We start from the raw sequence: 16,722 nt of genomic DNA, 5'->3' as shown, positions 1-16,722 counted from the left end.
TCCAAAAAGGTTTCATCTCTCTGATCTGCCCAAGTTGTAAGTCACACCTAAGTAGATAGAGAAAATGGATCTCCTGGTGGGCACTCAGGCATCCACAATTTTGGAGCTAATCCTTTCTTAATTATAAAACTAATCAATCCTATTTGCATTCTCACCATAGTCCTAGCTTCTGGACTCCACAGTTTCCTAGGTAGAGCACTATGATTACATAATACTCAAGAAAAGTGAATGGGATTAATAGGCCCACAGCCTGTTTATGTATGGCTCTTGAGTGAGAATGTTTTCACATTTCTATGGAGAAAGAAAAGAAGGAATGAAGAGAGAAGGGAGGGAGTGGTGGCAACAGAGAAAGGAAGGAAGAAAAAAGAAAAAAAAAATAAGACGAACTCTGTGCTGCCTGCAATTCCTAAAACAGTTAGAATCAGGCCCTTTATAGAGTTTGCCAATCCCTGAATGATAAATTGTATATTTTAAAACTGAGTAGCACAGGAACCTTTATGTTCCTAATATTGTTTTACTAAGAATATTACTATTACCCAAGAACAAGAGATCAATCTTATAACATGGCAGAATAATTATGTCCTAAGAGTATATGTGTAATTTAATGCTATAGACAGGATATTTTTGAAGTTGTTTGTTTCTCCCTTCTTATTAGTGATTCATTGTCAAGCATTAATTAAAAACATAACCAGGTACCAGATTCTATATAAGTAATTTTCTTACATACCACTCAAGGAAAATAATGGTCATCAGCTTTTCTATCTTTTACCTAGTGGGAAAAAAAATCATGTTGTGTGACACAAAACTTGCTTTTGTCAGCAGGTGAGCCAAACCTTGGATGAGAAAACTGTAGACCCCAATGCTGTTTAGTTCTCAATTACATTATAAGTTTCTACCCACTAAAAACTGAAATCTGGGCAATGTTAAGCTGCTTTTATTCATTGACACTCACAACTCAGTTACACAGTTTCATCATAAATCATGTTATCCATTTTGTACATGTGACTTATGCCTACTGAGACTCCGACATTTGCCAGAAAATTCCCATTTTAAAAGGAAAGACCTACTGCAAACCTTTCTCTTTTTAGCATCTAAACCATTGGGGCATTGTTAGGCATTGTTACTGTGTCTAATTTTATACTGAACCAAAAAAAAAAAAAATCAGTTATGGAAAATGAAGCCCTCTCTAAATTTGCCCAAATCTAAATATACACTTAAATAGCCATTAGAGGAATTTTGTCGTTGTTGTTGTTTATTTGGACTCATCATGAATCTAGTGCATGAGAGAGAATTCAAACCAAATAATTAAATCAGGATAACAGAAGTAGTACCCATTCAGGGAACATGGCTGTAAGAAGTCAGTACCCTTGGGTACAACGGAATAGACTTTTCTTAGGCTCCAGAAATTTCTGTAAACAAGACATCATTTCTGGCTGGAGAAATTTCAGTTCTAAAAACATTGGCCACACACTGTTAACCAGATAGCAAGTAGATATTTTACCTGGTTATGGAGCAGTAAGATGGTAAAAGCACAAAATACATATTAAAATAATTGTTTTTGTTAGGTAAGACTTGGCGAAATTGGAAGGATTTCTTAATCTCGAATGCTTCCTGTCCTCACAATCCTACCCTCATTACATCATTGAGCAGGCAGTTATACCACCATGATTTCTTACAATCTGAGCTAGATGGAGACTTAAGGAGGTGATCTCTTTATTCTTTCCCTCAGTCTTTATTACAAGATGATTCATCCAAACTGATTTTCAAACTGTATTAAAAGCTGTGATGGGAACGAGGTGACTATCACTAGTAGTACTTCTTCAACTTTTCTTTAGTTCTCACTACCGAAGAAAGAGTCCTACATGTTCTAATGTAGGATCTGTTGAAAGGTGTGATTCACAACAGGAGCTATGGAACCAAACATAGGGTTCAAGTTCTTGGTCTACAAAGGGACACTGGGCCATTATTTAATATTTCTAGATTTCAGTTTATACACTTGTAAAACAAAATATTAATACTTCCTTGATGATACATTATGCAGAATAAATGGTATGAAGTATGTACTAAAACTTAATGGTTCTTTGGTAATGGAAGTTATTATTAATCACGATTTCACTGTTTGTCTTGTTCTATGGAAAGAAGACATATGTACATTGAATATATTAACCAAGCATTATCAAATTTAACTTAAAGCTTTAGCGTGGCTACCAGGATTTCACCTAGCATTTCTCATGCCTAGAATTTTATTTGAGTATCTGCACCTTGCCTGGTCTTTGGAAATATTGTTCTAGGCTCCTGATCCACCACTTCATAGTGTTTAACTACTTAGAAGCAGAGCCTTTTTGCTAGGGAAATCACACATGTAACCCCCAATAAGTAATCAGTCAAAAGAAGAATTACTGTGAAGAAGTAATAATCCAAAGCCTTGCCCAGCAAACCCCTGAGAAGCAGCTTAAGGAACCAAGTCCTCCATTGATCCCTCTAGAAAATCGCAGATGCAATGAGTCCCCAATGAGACTCCAAGTTTATTGGAGAACCAGATCTCCCCTGTCTAATTGGACTCCTTCCCTTAAATGCAGCTACCCACCATGCAAGCTCTGCTGGCCCAACAGGTAACTTCCTTGATTTGAGGAGAAATCAAAGCAATATAGCAATCATCCCTAAATAAGAGCCCAGATGCCTAAGCTCTGAGATGTAATACTTATTAGAATCACTAGGGATGCAGATGAATATTCATATGTGTACATATTTATACAGATTCCTCAAATCAGCTTCCTACTTTGAGACTCACTGCTATAAAGGACAAAATGGTCACAGATATCTAAGCCCCCAAATTGAGGGGGGACAAACTCCCTCAGGTTGTTTTTCTCAACCCCTTCTTATTCAGTTTAAATGGGTCTCTCTCCTTACACTCCCTGAGCACTAAATGTAGAGCTCTTAAAAAGCATCTGCCATCTCATCCAGTGTTTCCTTTACACAGTCATATGACATAATGATGTGTCAGTAAACCGTGGAACACATATGAGAGTATTCCTGTAAAATTTTACCACTTAATGACATCACAGCAATCCTAATTCATTAGTCTGATGTTCGCATAATAATGAAATAACCTGGTAACACGTATCACAGAATATGGGCTAGTAGATAAGCAACCCGTGAGTATAAGTCCATGTGATTTTACATATTAAGTTGTCTCTCTGCTTATTGTCTCCAGTTCCATGAGCACAGGGACTTCCATAATCTTCCCTCAGGAACTTACTACTTTGGGGCCCATAATAAATATTTATTGAATGAACAAATGATCCACTCAATAAATGAGCCCTCATTTGTATTCACCATAAAGGAATTGGGGGGAGGTAAGGAACATAACAAGGGGAAAATCTCTCCACTTCACTTGAACTCCAAGTTGAGGTTATCAACTTTCCCACTCTCCATTTCTACCTTGTGAACAAAATTATGGCAGATGTGAGAATCATGTCCAGTCACAGGTATTCTGAAAGTACTAAAAGTTGTACCTTCCTATGTAAGTGACTTATGACACTCCTGGGAAATTTACAACTGGGTCAGCAATATGTGGGAAGAAGGAGGGAAACAATATCATTTCTTTGTTTTGAGATCTTGAAAATTTGTGTGATGATTTTTTCCCTTTTAATTGTAAATTGTCAACTCAGTTCCGTGGTATGAAGGAAATCATGCAAATGTTATGCTTCATTTTCCCTCTAATAACTCAAAATAATTATTCGCTGGCAGAAACACAGGCTTAGCTGTACATGAAATAATACAGAATCAGGTCTCATTGCATATGTAGAAGGCCCAATTTAAGCAAAAGTTATTTCTAGCAATGCATGATTCTGAATCCTCAATGGTACATTTTGGATATTCTTAAACTTATTAAGTTAAAAGTCATTTTTCTATCTTTTTAAGCAGATATAGGAGCTAGTACCATGGAAATGGATATAAGTAGGTGAACGATATCAGTTTGCACATATGCTTGGTGTCTATGAGGAAGAATTGCAAATGGTTTGCATAGCAAACATCTTGGAGGAAAGGATTCCATTTGGAAATTGTGGGTTATATATTCATGCTTTTCATTGCATGAGAAAAAATTCTGTTGGAAGGAGTGTTGTTTCAAAATAGCCCAACACATATGGTACCTTTTCTTTTTTTTTCTTTTGCAAGATTATGAGTTATTCTCAGTACACAAATATGTAAAATATACATTATGCTTAATGTGCAACAACAGATTTCTAAACATTCCTCAAAAATATAAAAAACAAGTTTGTTAATAAGGCATTTATCAAATTGGCTTCATAACATTAATGTTCTGCTAAATGTTAATAGATGTTATCTACAAACAGTAAATCAATATAAGGACCCTGAGGGAGTTCATAACCCACTTGAATCAAAGTGTGTAATATGATATGTCAAGAAATTTGTAATGTTTTGAACAACCCACAATAAAAAATTAAAAAAAAATGTGACTTTAATATGGAACTCCAAACCACTTTAAATATGCTAAAAGACATTGTGCATATTCAAGCCCACTTATAAAGTTCACAACATTTACCAAACTTACACCAAGACCATCTCCTTTTTCAAACAGTGCATTAACATGCTATTTTCTGCATTTTATAATGCATTGACATTGCAGAGGGTCTGCCTAATTATATAGATCCCTCACAAAGCTCATTCCTAAAGATAGTAAATGGCTGTCTATGAACACATCTTTTATACATAAACTTATCAGTCCAAAGTCCATACCCCAATCACCTTCTTTACTTAATTCACACAGCATGGCAATATTTGCCTGTCTTAAATCATCCCAGAGTAAGTTACCAGAAACTGGAAACCACCCTCGTTACCCTGGGATCCCTGAAATTATTCCAACTAGTCAGTCTAAAACATACACAGCTGCTTCATCTGCCTCACCGCTTCCTTTCATAAAATGCACAAATGTTCCTAGTTACGCTTGCCTTTATTCTTTCTGCCTCCTGACCAAACCTGGCGCTTCCTCATGTGTCACTGTATGGCATGGTGTGGCCACCCTTTCTCTTAGAAACTTGAAGTAATAAATAAATAAATAAATAAATAAATAAATAAATAAATAACTTCCCTCAGTGACTTTGACCTCTCACATTGTGTGTTGGTCAACTCTCATAGGACAAGGCCATCAATACAATCAAAACCAACAGTTGGATGGATAGTTCAGGTGACAAGAGTGAAAAAGAACATAAACCCAGGTCAAACTCAGGTTTAAATCAAGCTGCTACATGCTACCTAAAATTTTGTCGTAACTTCCCTAAGCACATTGGAAATGGAATAAGATAGGAAATGTACAACACTGCTCCCAGTAACTGATGGGAGTTCAGTGTATCTCCAGATACATATGTTCAGTATATTAGCAGAGGAAGATATCTACCAAAGAGTGGGGAAAGTTAGAAGTCATGTTTCACTGCCCATGAAAAAGATCAACCAGTTTAATAAAGACAATTTTAAGATTACCCACCGTGACTTAAGTTTTTCTGAACCTCAGTTTGATAGTAAAGTGAAGATGGAAGTCTAGTCTCACTAAGATGAATCTTACGCTGTGTACTTCCTGTTGGCTAGGCTGGTCCCTAGACACTTACGGGTTCCATGAGAGGTGAAACGGGCTCCAAAAATGCAGTAAGTTGAACAGTTTGAATTATTCTAGAAAGCAAATAAATTCACTCCTCAACCCTACAGTTTACAAAATCCCATTCCTCTTAAAGACAACTCTTCAACAAATCTGTGAACTTTTGGTCACTTAGATATATAAGCATATCCCCACCATAGATGCAGCTCACCATATTTACACATTTTAATGACAAAAATTAATTTCCAGCAGATATAGAATCTAAAATTTAAATATACTAATTAAAATATTATAAGTCACACACTGTCATTCTTGATTAGTATACTAATAATCAGGAAGGTAGTATATTTGCTTTCTTGGGTGTGGGCGTCCTTTGGATTCCTTCATTCCAAATCAAACATGAGGAGAATATTTTCCAATGGATACACCCCTTTTGTTGAAAGTTTCTTTGAAGGTAGCTTCTTAGTCATTCTTTATAAGCATCCTGTACTTTATGTCTCTATGTACTCTTTTTGATGCTATCAGGAATTACCCTCTAGGTATATGCTGGCATTTCCCTGAGGCATTTGAGGAAGATATTTACATGGTGTGCTAAAGGGATTGGCCTTACATAAAAGTCAACTCCTTATTCAATCATTGATAATAGATCTAATTATATAGATTGCCATTTCTGGGCCTTATTGCTAACATAAAATTCAAGTTGTGACAGTATAATCTTCATTAAAATGTTAAAAGCAATGATGTGCAATGCAAAAGAACTGCATTTAAAATATGTGAATGTCCAGAACTAGCATGCATTCATTTCTTTGTTCAACAGATGCTCTTCTCTATTAAACAGTTCCACACGTGTTTATTTTGGTCTATCATATTAACCTTTTCCAATTTGGTTTGCAGTGGGAAGCACCTGCACACATATACACTTTTAAGCTCAAGATATTGCTTTCCTTCCAAATAAGTCTTTAGGTCACATGTGTGAGCGATCAGACAAATACATGCAGGCTGGCATTCACAAAGCAATCTGATGGATAATTCCTCTTAAGAAATGTGAGGAAAAAGTTGTCATTCCTCATGCAGTGAGAGAAAATCATCTCTGTTCTATTTGTGGCACAAGCAGCTTTATATTAACAATGTTCACAGCATATCCACCTCATGAGATGTTATGAGGATGAATACGACCGTTTTTGCAGAATGCTTTGTGTTTATGTAGCACCTCTTCCCAGAATACTCCCAGGGGTGTTGCAGTGATTGTCACTAGAGTTAACTGTCTCTGTTGTATCCATTTCCAAAATAGGCATAAAAGTGCAAAGCCAGGTCCCAGAACCTCTTCATAATCAAGATGAATAGGAAGCTCAGAAAAAAAATATAAAGTCTGATGATTCCAGTGTGGAGAAATGTAAGAGAGCAAGTGAAATCACCCATTTTCCTTACATTTATGATCAGAAACATTTTGATTCCACACTTTGCAGACATGTAAAAACAGACACCATTTTAAGATGAGTTAATTGCATCCATTAGAGCCCAGAGTAGAATTCGAACCATAGAAACATAAAATAACTGCATCTCAAAATTGAAGAAATCTTATAGTTTTTCCAGTTATTATCCTCTTTATTCTCCTGGAGAGACCAGAGACTCCACTTGTCTGGTAGAGGAGAGAGTGGGAAGCAAGGGTCCTCATCTCCTTGGTACTAAATTTGAACTAGACAAAGCACTAAAGGAGAACAATAAGAAGGTAGTATGAACAAAGAAGCAAAGAACTCAGCCTGCTTGCTTCCCTCGTAGATTAATTAAACACAAGAAAACACACAGAAACACACACACACATGCACACAGGAAAGCTTAGACACTGCTCCCTCTGATGATTTTTTAATTCCATGATTTAATTATATGTGATCTAGAGACAGCAACTGCTAAATATCAGAGCTCAAATGAGACTTCCTTATAAATTGCATTTTTTTTTTTGTCTTCTGTTCAGGAGCAACACACACTTCACACCATTACGGGCTGTTTAATATGTGGTTCATTATCTTATGCAACTGTATACTCAAAAGTGATCTAGGTAAATATCACCAGGTTTGTTGTCCTGGAGTTAGCATCTTCGTTTAGGAAGCTGTTGACAGGAGGTTAAAAGCACAGGGATCCAACAATGATGGGGAAGAATCAGTCAGCTAAAGGTCGGTAAATGGAAAAAAGAAGCCGACAGGAATTATAAGAAGGCCAAAGCAACAAGTTGGTAAACACAACTCTGGTTTCATGCCACATCTTCTCCTCATTCCCCCTGTATAAGATGACTTTTCCTTTTACATAGTGTATATCTAGGGGTAAGTTTTATATGACTAGAGGATACAAAAGCAATTTATAAGGAAAGCCATCAGGGCAAGTAGACATTTCAGAAGTGGACATTGTTTTTCTGGGCTCCTGTGATTTCTAGAATGATTCAGCAAAATATTGGAGGCTACAAGAGAGGTCCTCTAGGTTTGTGCATTTCACTTTTCACTGGTAGACAGAGTTGCCAATGTTTCACTTACCCTGCTGATGCAGAATGGCCAAGTGACCATGTCACAAGTCCCTGCATCCTGAAGGCTGTGTGGCGTTTTTACAGTCAAAACTTTCCCCCTTCTTAAGTTATACACCCGTTATTTAAAAAGCTAATCTGGGTTATGAACTCCCATTTTTACCCCGTATACAGATTGCAGAATCACATCAGTTACACATCCATTGATTTACATATTGCCATACTAGTGTCTGTTGTATTCTGCTGCCTTTCCTATCCTCTACTATCCCCCCTCCCCTCTCCTCCCCTCCCCTCTCCTCCCCTCCCCTCTTCTCTCTCTACCCCCTCTACTGTCATTCATTTGTCCCCCTTGTATTACTTTTCCCTTTCCCCTCACTTCCTCTTGTATGTAATTTTGTATAACCCTGAGGGTCTCCTTCCATTTCCATGCATTTTCCCTTCTCTCTCCTTTTCCCTCCCACCTCTCATCCCTGTTTAATGTTAATCTTCTTCTCATGCTCTTCCTCCCTACTCTGTTCTTAGTTACTCTCCTTATATCAAAGAAGACATTTGGCAATTGTTTTTTAGGGATTGGCTAGCTTCACTTAGCATAATCTGCTCTAATGCCATCCATTTCCCTGCAAATTCTATGATTTTGTCATTTTTTAATGCAGAGTAATACTCCATTGTGTATAAATGCCACATTTTTTTTATCCATTCGTCTATTGAAGGGCATCTAGGTTGGTTCCACAGTCTTGCTATTGTGAACTGTGCTGCTATGAACATCGATGTAGCAGTGTCCCTGTAGCATGCTCTTTTTAGGTCTTTAGGGAATAGACCAAGAAGGGGAATAGCTGGGTCAAATGGTGGCTCCATTCCCAGCTTTCCAAGAAATCTCCATACTGCTTTCCAAATTGGCTGCACCAACTTGCAGTCCCACCAGCAATGTACAAGTGTACCCTTTTCCCCACATCCACTCCAGCACTTGTTGTTGTTTGACTTCATAATGGCTGCCAATCTTACTGGAGTGAGATGGTATCTTAGGGTGGTTTTGATTTGCATTTCTCTGACTGCTAGAGATGGTGAACATTTTTTCATGTACTTGTTGATTGATTGTATGTCCTCCTCTGAGAAGTGTCTGTTCAGGTCCTTGGCCCATTTGTTGATTGGGTTATTTGTTATCTTATTGTCTAATTTTTTGAGTTCTTTGTATAGTCTGGATATTAGGGCTCTATCTGAAGTGTGAGGAGTAAAGATTTGTTCCGAGGATGTAGGCTCCCTATTTACCTCTCTTATTGTTTCTTTTGCTGAGAAAAAAAATTTTAGTTTGAGTAAGTCCCATTTGTTGATTCTAGTTATTAACTCTTGTGCTATGGGTGTCCTATTGAGGAATTTGGAGACCGACCCCACAGTATGTAGATCGTAGCCAACTTTTTCTTCTATCAGACAGCGTGTCTCTGATTTGATATCAAGCTCCTTGATCCATTTTGAGTTAACTTTGGTGCATGGTGAGAGAAAGGGATTCAGTTTCATTTTGTTGCATATGGATTTCCAGTTTTCCCAGCACCATTTGTTGAAGATGCTATCCTTCCTCCATTGCATGTTTTTAGCCCCTTTATCAAATATAATATAGTTGTAGTTTTGTGGATTGGTTTCTGTGTCCTCTATTCTGTACCATTGGTCCACCCGCCTGTTTTGGTACCAGTACCATGCTGTTTTTGTTACTATTGCTCTGTAGTATAGTTTGAAGTCTGGTATCGCTATACCGCCTGATTCACACTTCCCGCTTAGCATTGTTTTTGCTATTCTGGGTCTTTTATTTTTTCATATGAATTTCATGATTGCTTTCTCTATTTCTACAAGAAATGCCATTGGGATTTTGATTGGCATTGCATTAAACCTATAGAGAACTTTTGGTAATATCGCCATTTTGATGATGTTAGTTCTGCCTATCCATGAACAGGGTATATTTTTCCATCTTCTAAGATCTTCTTCTATTTCTCTCTTTAGGGTTCTAGAGTTTTCATTGTATAAATCTTTCACCTCTTTTGTTAGGTTGATTCCCAAGTATTTTATTTTTTTTGAGGATATTGTGAATGGAGTGGTTGTCCTCATTTCCATTTCAGAGGATTTGTCGCTGATATACAGGAATGCCTTTGATTTGTGCGTGTTGATTTTATATCCTGCCACTTTGCTGAATTCATTTATTAGCTCTAATAGTTTCTTTGTAGACCCTTTTGGGTCTGCTAGGTATAGAATCATGTCACCTGGAAATAGTGATAATTTAAGTTCTTCTTTTCCTATTTTGATGCCTTTAATTTCTTTCGTCTGTCTAATTGCTCTGGCCAGTGTTTCGAGAACTATGTTGAACAGAAGTGGTGAGAGAGGGCATCCCTGTCTTGTTCCAGATTTTAGAGGGAATGCCTTCAATTTTTCTCCATTCAGAATGATGCTAGCCTGAGGCTTAGCATAGATTGCTTTTACAATATTGAGGTATGTTCCTGTTATCCCTAGTTTTTCTAGAGTTTTGAACATAAAGGGATGCTGTACTTTGTCGAATGCTTTTTCCGCATCTATCGAGATGATCATATGGTTCTTAATTTTAAGTCTATTGATGTGGTGAATAACATTTATTGATTTCCGTATATTGAACCAGCCTTGAATCCCAGGGATGAATCCTACTTGATCATGGTGCACAATTTTTTTGTTATGTTTTTGTATCCGATTCGCCAGAATTTTATTGAGGATTTTTGCATCTAGGTTCATTAGAGATATTGGTCTGTAGTTTTCTTTCTTTGAAGTGTCTTTGTCTGGTTTAGGAATCAGGGTGATGTTGGCCTCCTAGAATGAATTTGGAAGTTCTCCCTCTTTTTCTATTTCCTGAAATAGCTTGAAAAGTATTGGTATTAGTTCTTCTTGAAAGGTTTTGTAAAACTCTGCTGTATACCCATTCGGTCCTGGGCTTTTCGTGGTTGGTAGTCTTTTGATGGTTTCTTCTATTTCCTCAATTGATATTGGTCTGTTTAGGTTGTCTATATCCTCCTGGCTCAATCTGGGCAGATCATATGACTTAAGAAATTTATCGATGCCTTCACTATCTTCTATTTTATTGGAGTATAAGGATTCAAAATAATTTCTGATTATCTTCTGTATTTCTGAAGTGTCTGTTGTGATATTGCCTTTTTCATCCCATATGCTAGTAATTTGAGTTCTCTCTCTTCTTCTCTTCATTAGCATCAAAATGTGAAATATGATATATCAAGAACTATGTAATGTTTTGAACAACCAACAATAAAAATTTAAAAATACATAAATAAAAAGCTAATCTACAGCCTGGCTGGTTTGTTCTTGCATGGATTGGATGGGTTCTGAAGGTTTTACGTTAACCTCCATTCAAAGCAGACACACTACAGAACCTTTGTCTGTGTCATTAACTGTCAGTGGTTTTAGATTTTTTTTTTTCATGGTTTCTAGACCCTATGCTTTCATTGGATATTGTGCTGCTATGAATTCAATATTGTGATCCTTTTGAAACAAGGAAAATGCTTTAGCTCTTACCCTAACTTTGGGTGTTTCATCAAGAAGTAAACATTGTATTCTGATGTGTATTTAAGAAGACATTGAAATAATAATAGATTGTTTAACTTGACAATTATAATGCAATCATTAAAAAACAGTATATTATATCCACATTTGTACCAAATTAATACATTATTATTATACCAAATGAACTTACTAGTTTATTTGTCGTTACTATGATGGCCTTATGCATAACCCTTTAAATTATACATAAGTATAGTTGTATCAAGTGGTTCAGTGTAAGAATAATGAGAAATCAAAGCTAAATAAATCATATTTGTAATAGAAATATTGCAAGATTTGTGATCATTTTAGGGCTATAATTTTGTTTATAATTTTCATTGGATGGTTTATAGGTAACAATGATGGCTGGTATATTAGTAAATAATAAATTTCAGTAAATAGTTTATGGGAAAACAAAAATCTCTGAAGCACAAAATAAATTTGTTATGTATTAAGACTATGAAACATTAATTTTGATAAATCAAATTTAATCAAAATGATTTATGATTTATTTTTAAAAATTATTTGCTAAGACTATATCCTTATTCTGATCCTGTCAATGCAATCTAATGGAGTTAGTAGGGATCACAGAAGGAATTGTAAAGTAGCAAAAACAAATGACTATGTTGAATGCTTATAATCCCAGTACCTCAGGAAGCTGAGGTGGGAGGATTTCGAGTTCAAAATCAGCTTCTGCAATTTAACGAGGCCCTGAGCAACTCAGTGAGACCCTGTCTCTAAATAAAATATTTTTTAAAAAGGGTTGGAGATGTAGCTCAGTGGTTAAGTGCCCCTGGGTTCAATTCCTGGAATAAATAAGAAAAAAAATTACTAACTCATTCAACTAAGTGAAATAGTTGAAAACATGTGCTTTGAATCAGACAGACCATGTTTCAAATTCTAGGAACATTACTATGGTCTGTATAACCTAGTCAGATTACTTAAATTCCCAATACATCAGTTTCCTTGTTTATAAGAAAAGAGCTACTAGACTTGATGACACACACCTGTAATCCCAGCAGCTCAGGAAGCTGAAGCAGGAGGTTCACAAGTTCAGAGCCAGCCTCAGCAACTAAGCAAGGCACTAAGCACCATAATGAGACCTTGTGTCAAAATTTAAAAAACAAATACATAAAAAAGGCTGGGGATGTAACTCAGTGGTGAAGTGCCCCTGGGTTTAATCCCAGAGCCAAAATAAGAAAAGGAGCTGCAAATTCTTGCCTTCTAGGTCTTTGTTTTGAAGCAGATGAGAGGATCTGTGGAATATGCTTAGCATGTGGAGGATGCTAGCTGGCACCTAGACATACTGAATCTTTAATGGCTATTGGCTATAAGTAATTATCTACATGCATACTTTATGTTTTCTCATTTAATCATAATGCAGTTATTAATATCTCCCCATTTTATATATGAGAAACTGAAACATAAAAAGATGAATGGGTCAATAAATGGCTGGTATTATTATTATTATTATTATTATTATTATTATTATTATTATACTTCTAAAATAATATTTTACTATCTGTCTTTCCCACTGTCTCTCAACATAAAAAATACCCAATAGATGTATTCTTTAAAATAGGTAATTGAATTGGGAATAGCAGATTGAAATCAATGTTAAACTAAGAATTATGTTCAGTATAAAATCTCTCTATGCTCTTTTAAGGGTTGGAAAAAACCACATAGTAGAAAGAAAAAGAGCATGGGATCAAAATCCTAACTCTTCTGGAGAATAGAGAAACACACCACATATTTAATGCCCCACCACCTCTGGGGAAGCAAAACTGAGAGAGGAATGGTGATGGTAACCATCCTTCCTTTCTTCAACAAGGAAGTGGAAAATCTCCCATCAAATCCCAATTTAAGCATCAGAGAACACAGTTCTGATATGCTCCCAACACATTCAGCCTGGTAAGACACCTTCTGGGAACTCTACAACTTCCCTTGATGTCAAATAAGAGTAAACATAGCTAAAGAGTATCGTCTATGCTTACAGGTGGTACATGCCTGGAATCCCAGTGATTTGGAAGGCAGAGACAGGAGGATCACGAGTTCAAAGCCAGCCTCAACAATGGTGAGGCACTAAGCAACTCAGTGAGACCCTGTCTCTACCTGTCTCTAATAAAATACAAAATTGGGTGTATCTTAGTGGTTGAGTGTCCCTGAGTTCAATCCCAAGTACTTAAAAAAAAAAAAAAAGTATAGTCTATGCATGAAAGAACAAAATCTTTCACCACGTTTTTGACAATGCTTGGAATTTTCAGTGCTCTGAAGAAATTTTATCATAAAGTGGTCCATAAATTATTTGAGAGTGACTTGTGGCTCATATTGCCTCTGTGACTTGTCCTTAAAATGTAAAGAGAATCAGCAAAATGGTCAAATCTCAGGCAAAGTTGACAATTTCAATTAACTTCATGAAAACTCATAGAAGTTTTTAAAATTCACTTGCATTTTTCTTTAAAATCTTGTCTACATGAGTACATCCCAGATTTGATGAGAGAGTATGTCAAATTTATGTATATTGAATACTTGCCATTTTTTACAAGCAAAACTCTTTCTTGTGACCATTTTTTACAGAGATTCAGATGTCAAGGGGAACAGTCTAGAGTGTTTATGGCATGATCAATGTCTTATAAATCTTCATTACTTACCTGATTATTTTTTCAATAAAATTCTCAAAGTCAGGAAGCCATATCATAGAACCACAAAAACTTATTAAGATGCTTTGTTGTTTTTGAACTGGTATCTACTGATGTTAAAACATGGGTAACAAATTTTTTTAGGTTTGGCAAATTACAGGATGGAAGAGTCAGTCAAATTTTGCCTAAATTAGAAACAATCTTATTAAAAAATAAAATACTGATTTGCATTATTTTCAGGCTTACAAATTTGCCCTGAGCAGAAAATCTTTTTGTTCTTCCTCACATCTGCCAATTGTTATCTTTCACATTATTTGTTGTTGATGTTGCTATTGGAAAATACAACTTGTCTGCTCCAGAAAGTTTTACTATGGTTAGCTTTGTTGGACTTCATTCAACCAAATGCACTAACTGGTGTTCACTGTGGGTGAAACCTGGCTATAATGATCTTGGAGAAGACTGTTTTTAAAGAAATGGAAGCGTCTTCCCTCTCATCCCAAAGATTGTGGTTTATGATCTGTCTGGTGGGAAGGAAGCATATGCACACTAACTTGGAAACTAGTCACATAATTTGCCCACAATGAAGAAGAAGAAAAGGAAAGGAATGACATAGGAATGTGTCAGTACATTACAAATTAGTGTGAGTCTCTGGACTGAGAAGAACCATTTATTTCCCTGATGTCAATAGGCTTTGTATCACAGGAAAAACAAGGTGCAGAAAGTTGACCCACCTTGCCAGGGAATTAATAAATTGAAGAAAAGTTTTGATACAAAAGGAAGAGTTTTTGAACAAGAGAGATTTCACCTTCGAGAGATGACCTCCCAAACTGAAAACAAGAAGGTCACATAAAAATGCAGCATTAGTTGGACAGATGGTATGGAGCTTTCACAAAATTAGTCATTGTTTGTTCCCCATTGAATATTGTAAGGAAAGCAATGTTATTTAAATGTCTGTAGGGGACAGGTGGAAGAAAACTCACATTTGATCATTGGTAGAAAATCACTGATTCCTCCTTCCCTGAGGCAGCTTAGCTTTTTCCAAGGTCAAGGTTGGAGGAACTTTCTAGGCAGTAAGGCTTCCCCAGCAGAGCAAACAAATGAGTTTAGGTATTCAATCCAGCCCTTTTACTGACATTAAAATCTATTCAATATATTTTATTCAGTGAGTTTCAAAAACTTCATCCAGACGTATTCAATAGATGCAGAATTGTCTTGCACAGAAATTATACTTGTTTGCATAGCATATCCATTCTAAAATATGACTAAATGAGGTTTCCTGCAGCGTCTGCTCTAGAAATAGTTTTGAATTCATTTGGTGCTCTTTTGCTCTTGCTCTTCAGTATCTTCAGGAAGATAATCTTTATTCTAATGACTCTTAGCCACATAAGCAGATGTCCCTGTGTTTCCCCCCACTATGGGTGGTGATAACTGGACTGGACTTCCAATCATAGGATTTTCTTAGCTAAACTGTAAGAAGCCGGTTGCCTCAAACTGTTTGAATTGATTTCCTTACTTTCATGATAGAGTATTTATGAGTCATTTTGGAATGTGAATTTCTCTCTCTAATCTCTGAAACAAAAGTTTATATTACTTTCACATACAAAACCAGTGGGATATTTTTGCTCAGTTAAATGGGCAATTCAGTTAAGCCCCAATGATAAAAGTCATTAAACTAGCTGGGCTGGACTAGCAAACACCTTATTCTTATTTGAGGAACATTGACATCTTTCTTGTCCTTGCTTTCTCCACCATGTCTCAGGAACTTCTCCATAATTTTTTGAAATTTATTTCATTATACATGCACACTCAGTCTTCCTTTCATAAACATATGTATAGAATCGTTCCCATCGCATCTTTCTTCCTTGATCCTTCATTCCTCTCTTTCCTCCTTTTCTTATCTCCTTCCCCTTCTTCTCACTTCTTATTCTCTTCTGCTCTGCATTCCTTCTTAGGTAACTCATTTAATAATCTAGGATTTATTCTTTCTCTGATCTTCACCCAAGACAGATATTGGTTACTTTGGTGCCATTAACACATAATTCCAAGAAGCACTTGATAGCACTTCTTTCAAAATCTCTGTACATCATCCCCTGTCCTCATCCACTAGGGACACGTTGGTTCACATCATCTTCATCTCTAACCTGGTCACACAACTGCCTAACTTCAGCCTTGTATTCCTCCTCCACTCTTCACGGACTGGGCAGTGAGCTCTTGAAACAGATCAGCCTCTAGGATTTAAAGCCCTTTCAAATTCAGACCTCATCTGAGAATGTAAAAAGAGTACAGCCATAATGGAAAACAGTATAGCTGTTCCTCTAAAAAAAGTTAAAAAGAAAAAAAAGAAAAATCACAGGGCTCCCACATGATCCAGAAATTCTACTTCTGGGTATGTACCC

At 36.3% G+C, this 16,722-nt stretch overlaps 1 protein-coding gene across 1 annotated transcript in view; it reads left to right on the top strand.

The window, feature by feature from the left end:
• Celf2 (CUGBP Elav-like family member 2) overlaps window positions 1-16,722 on the top strand; it is an 808,061-nt gene that overhangs the window by 16,811 nt on the left and 774,528 nt on the right. The window lies entirely within an intron of this gene.

Source organism: Marmota monax, unplaced genomic scaffold, assembly GCF_021218885.2.
Source record: "Marmota monax isolate L192 unplaced genomic scaffold, Marmota_monax_Labrador192_F-V1.1 WCK01_AAM20220418_F8-fsc00072, whole genome shotgun sequence".
NCBI classification, from domain to species: Eukaryota; Metazoa; Chordata; class Mammalia; order Rodentia; family Sciuridae; genus Marmota; species Marmota monax.
This window is presented reverse-complemented; position numbering and strand designations above follow the sequence as displayed.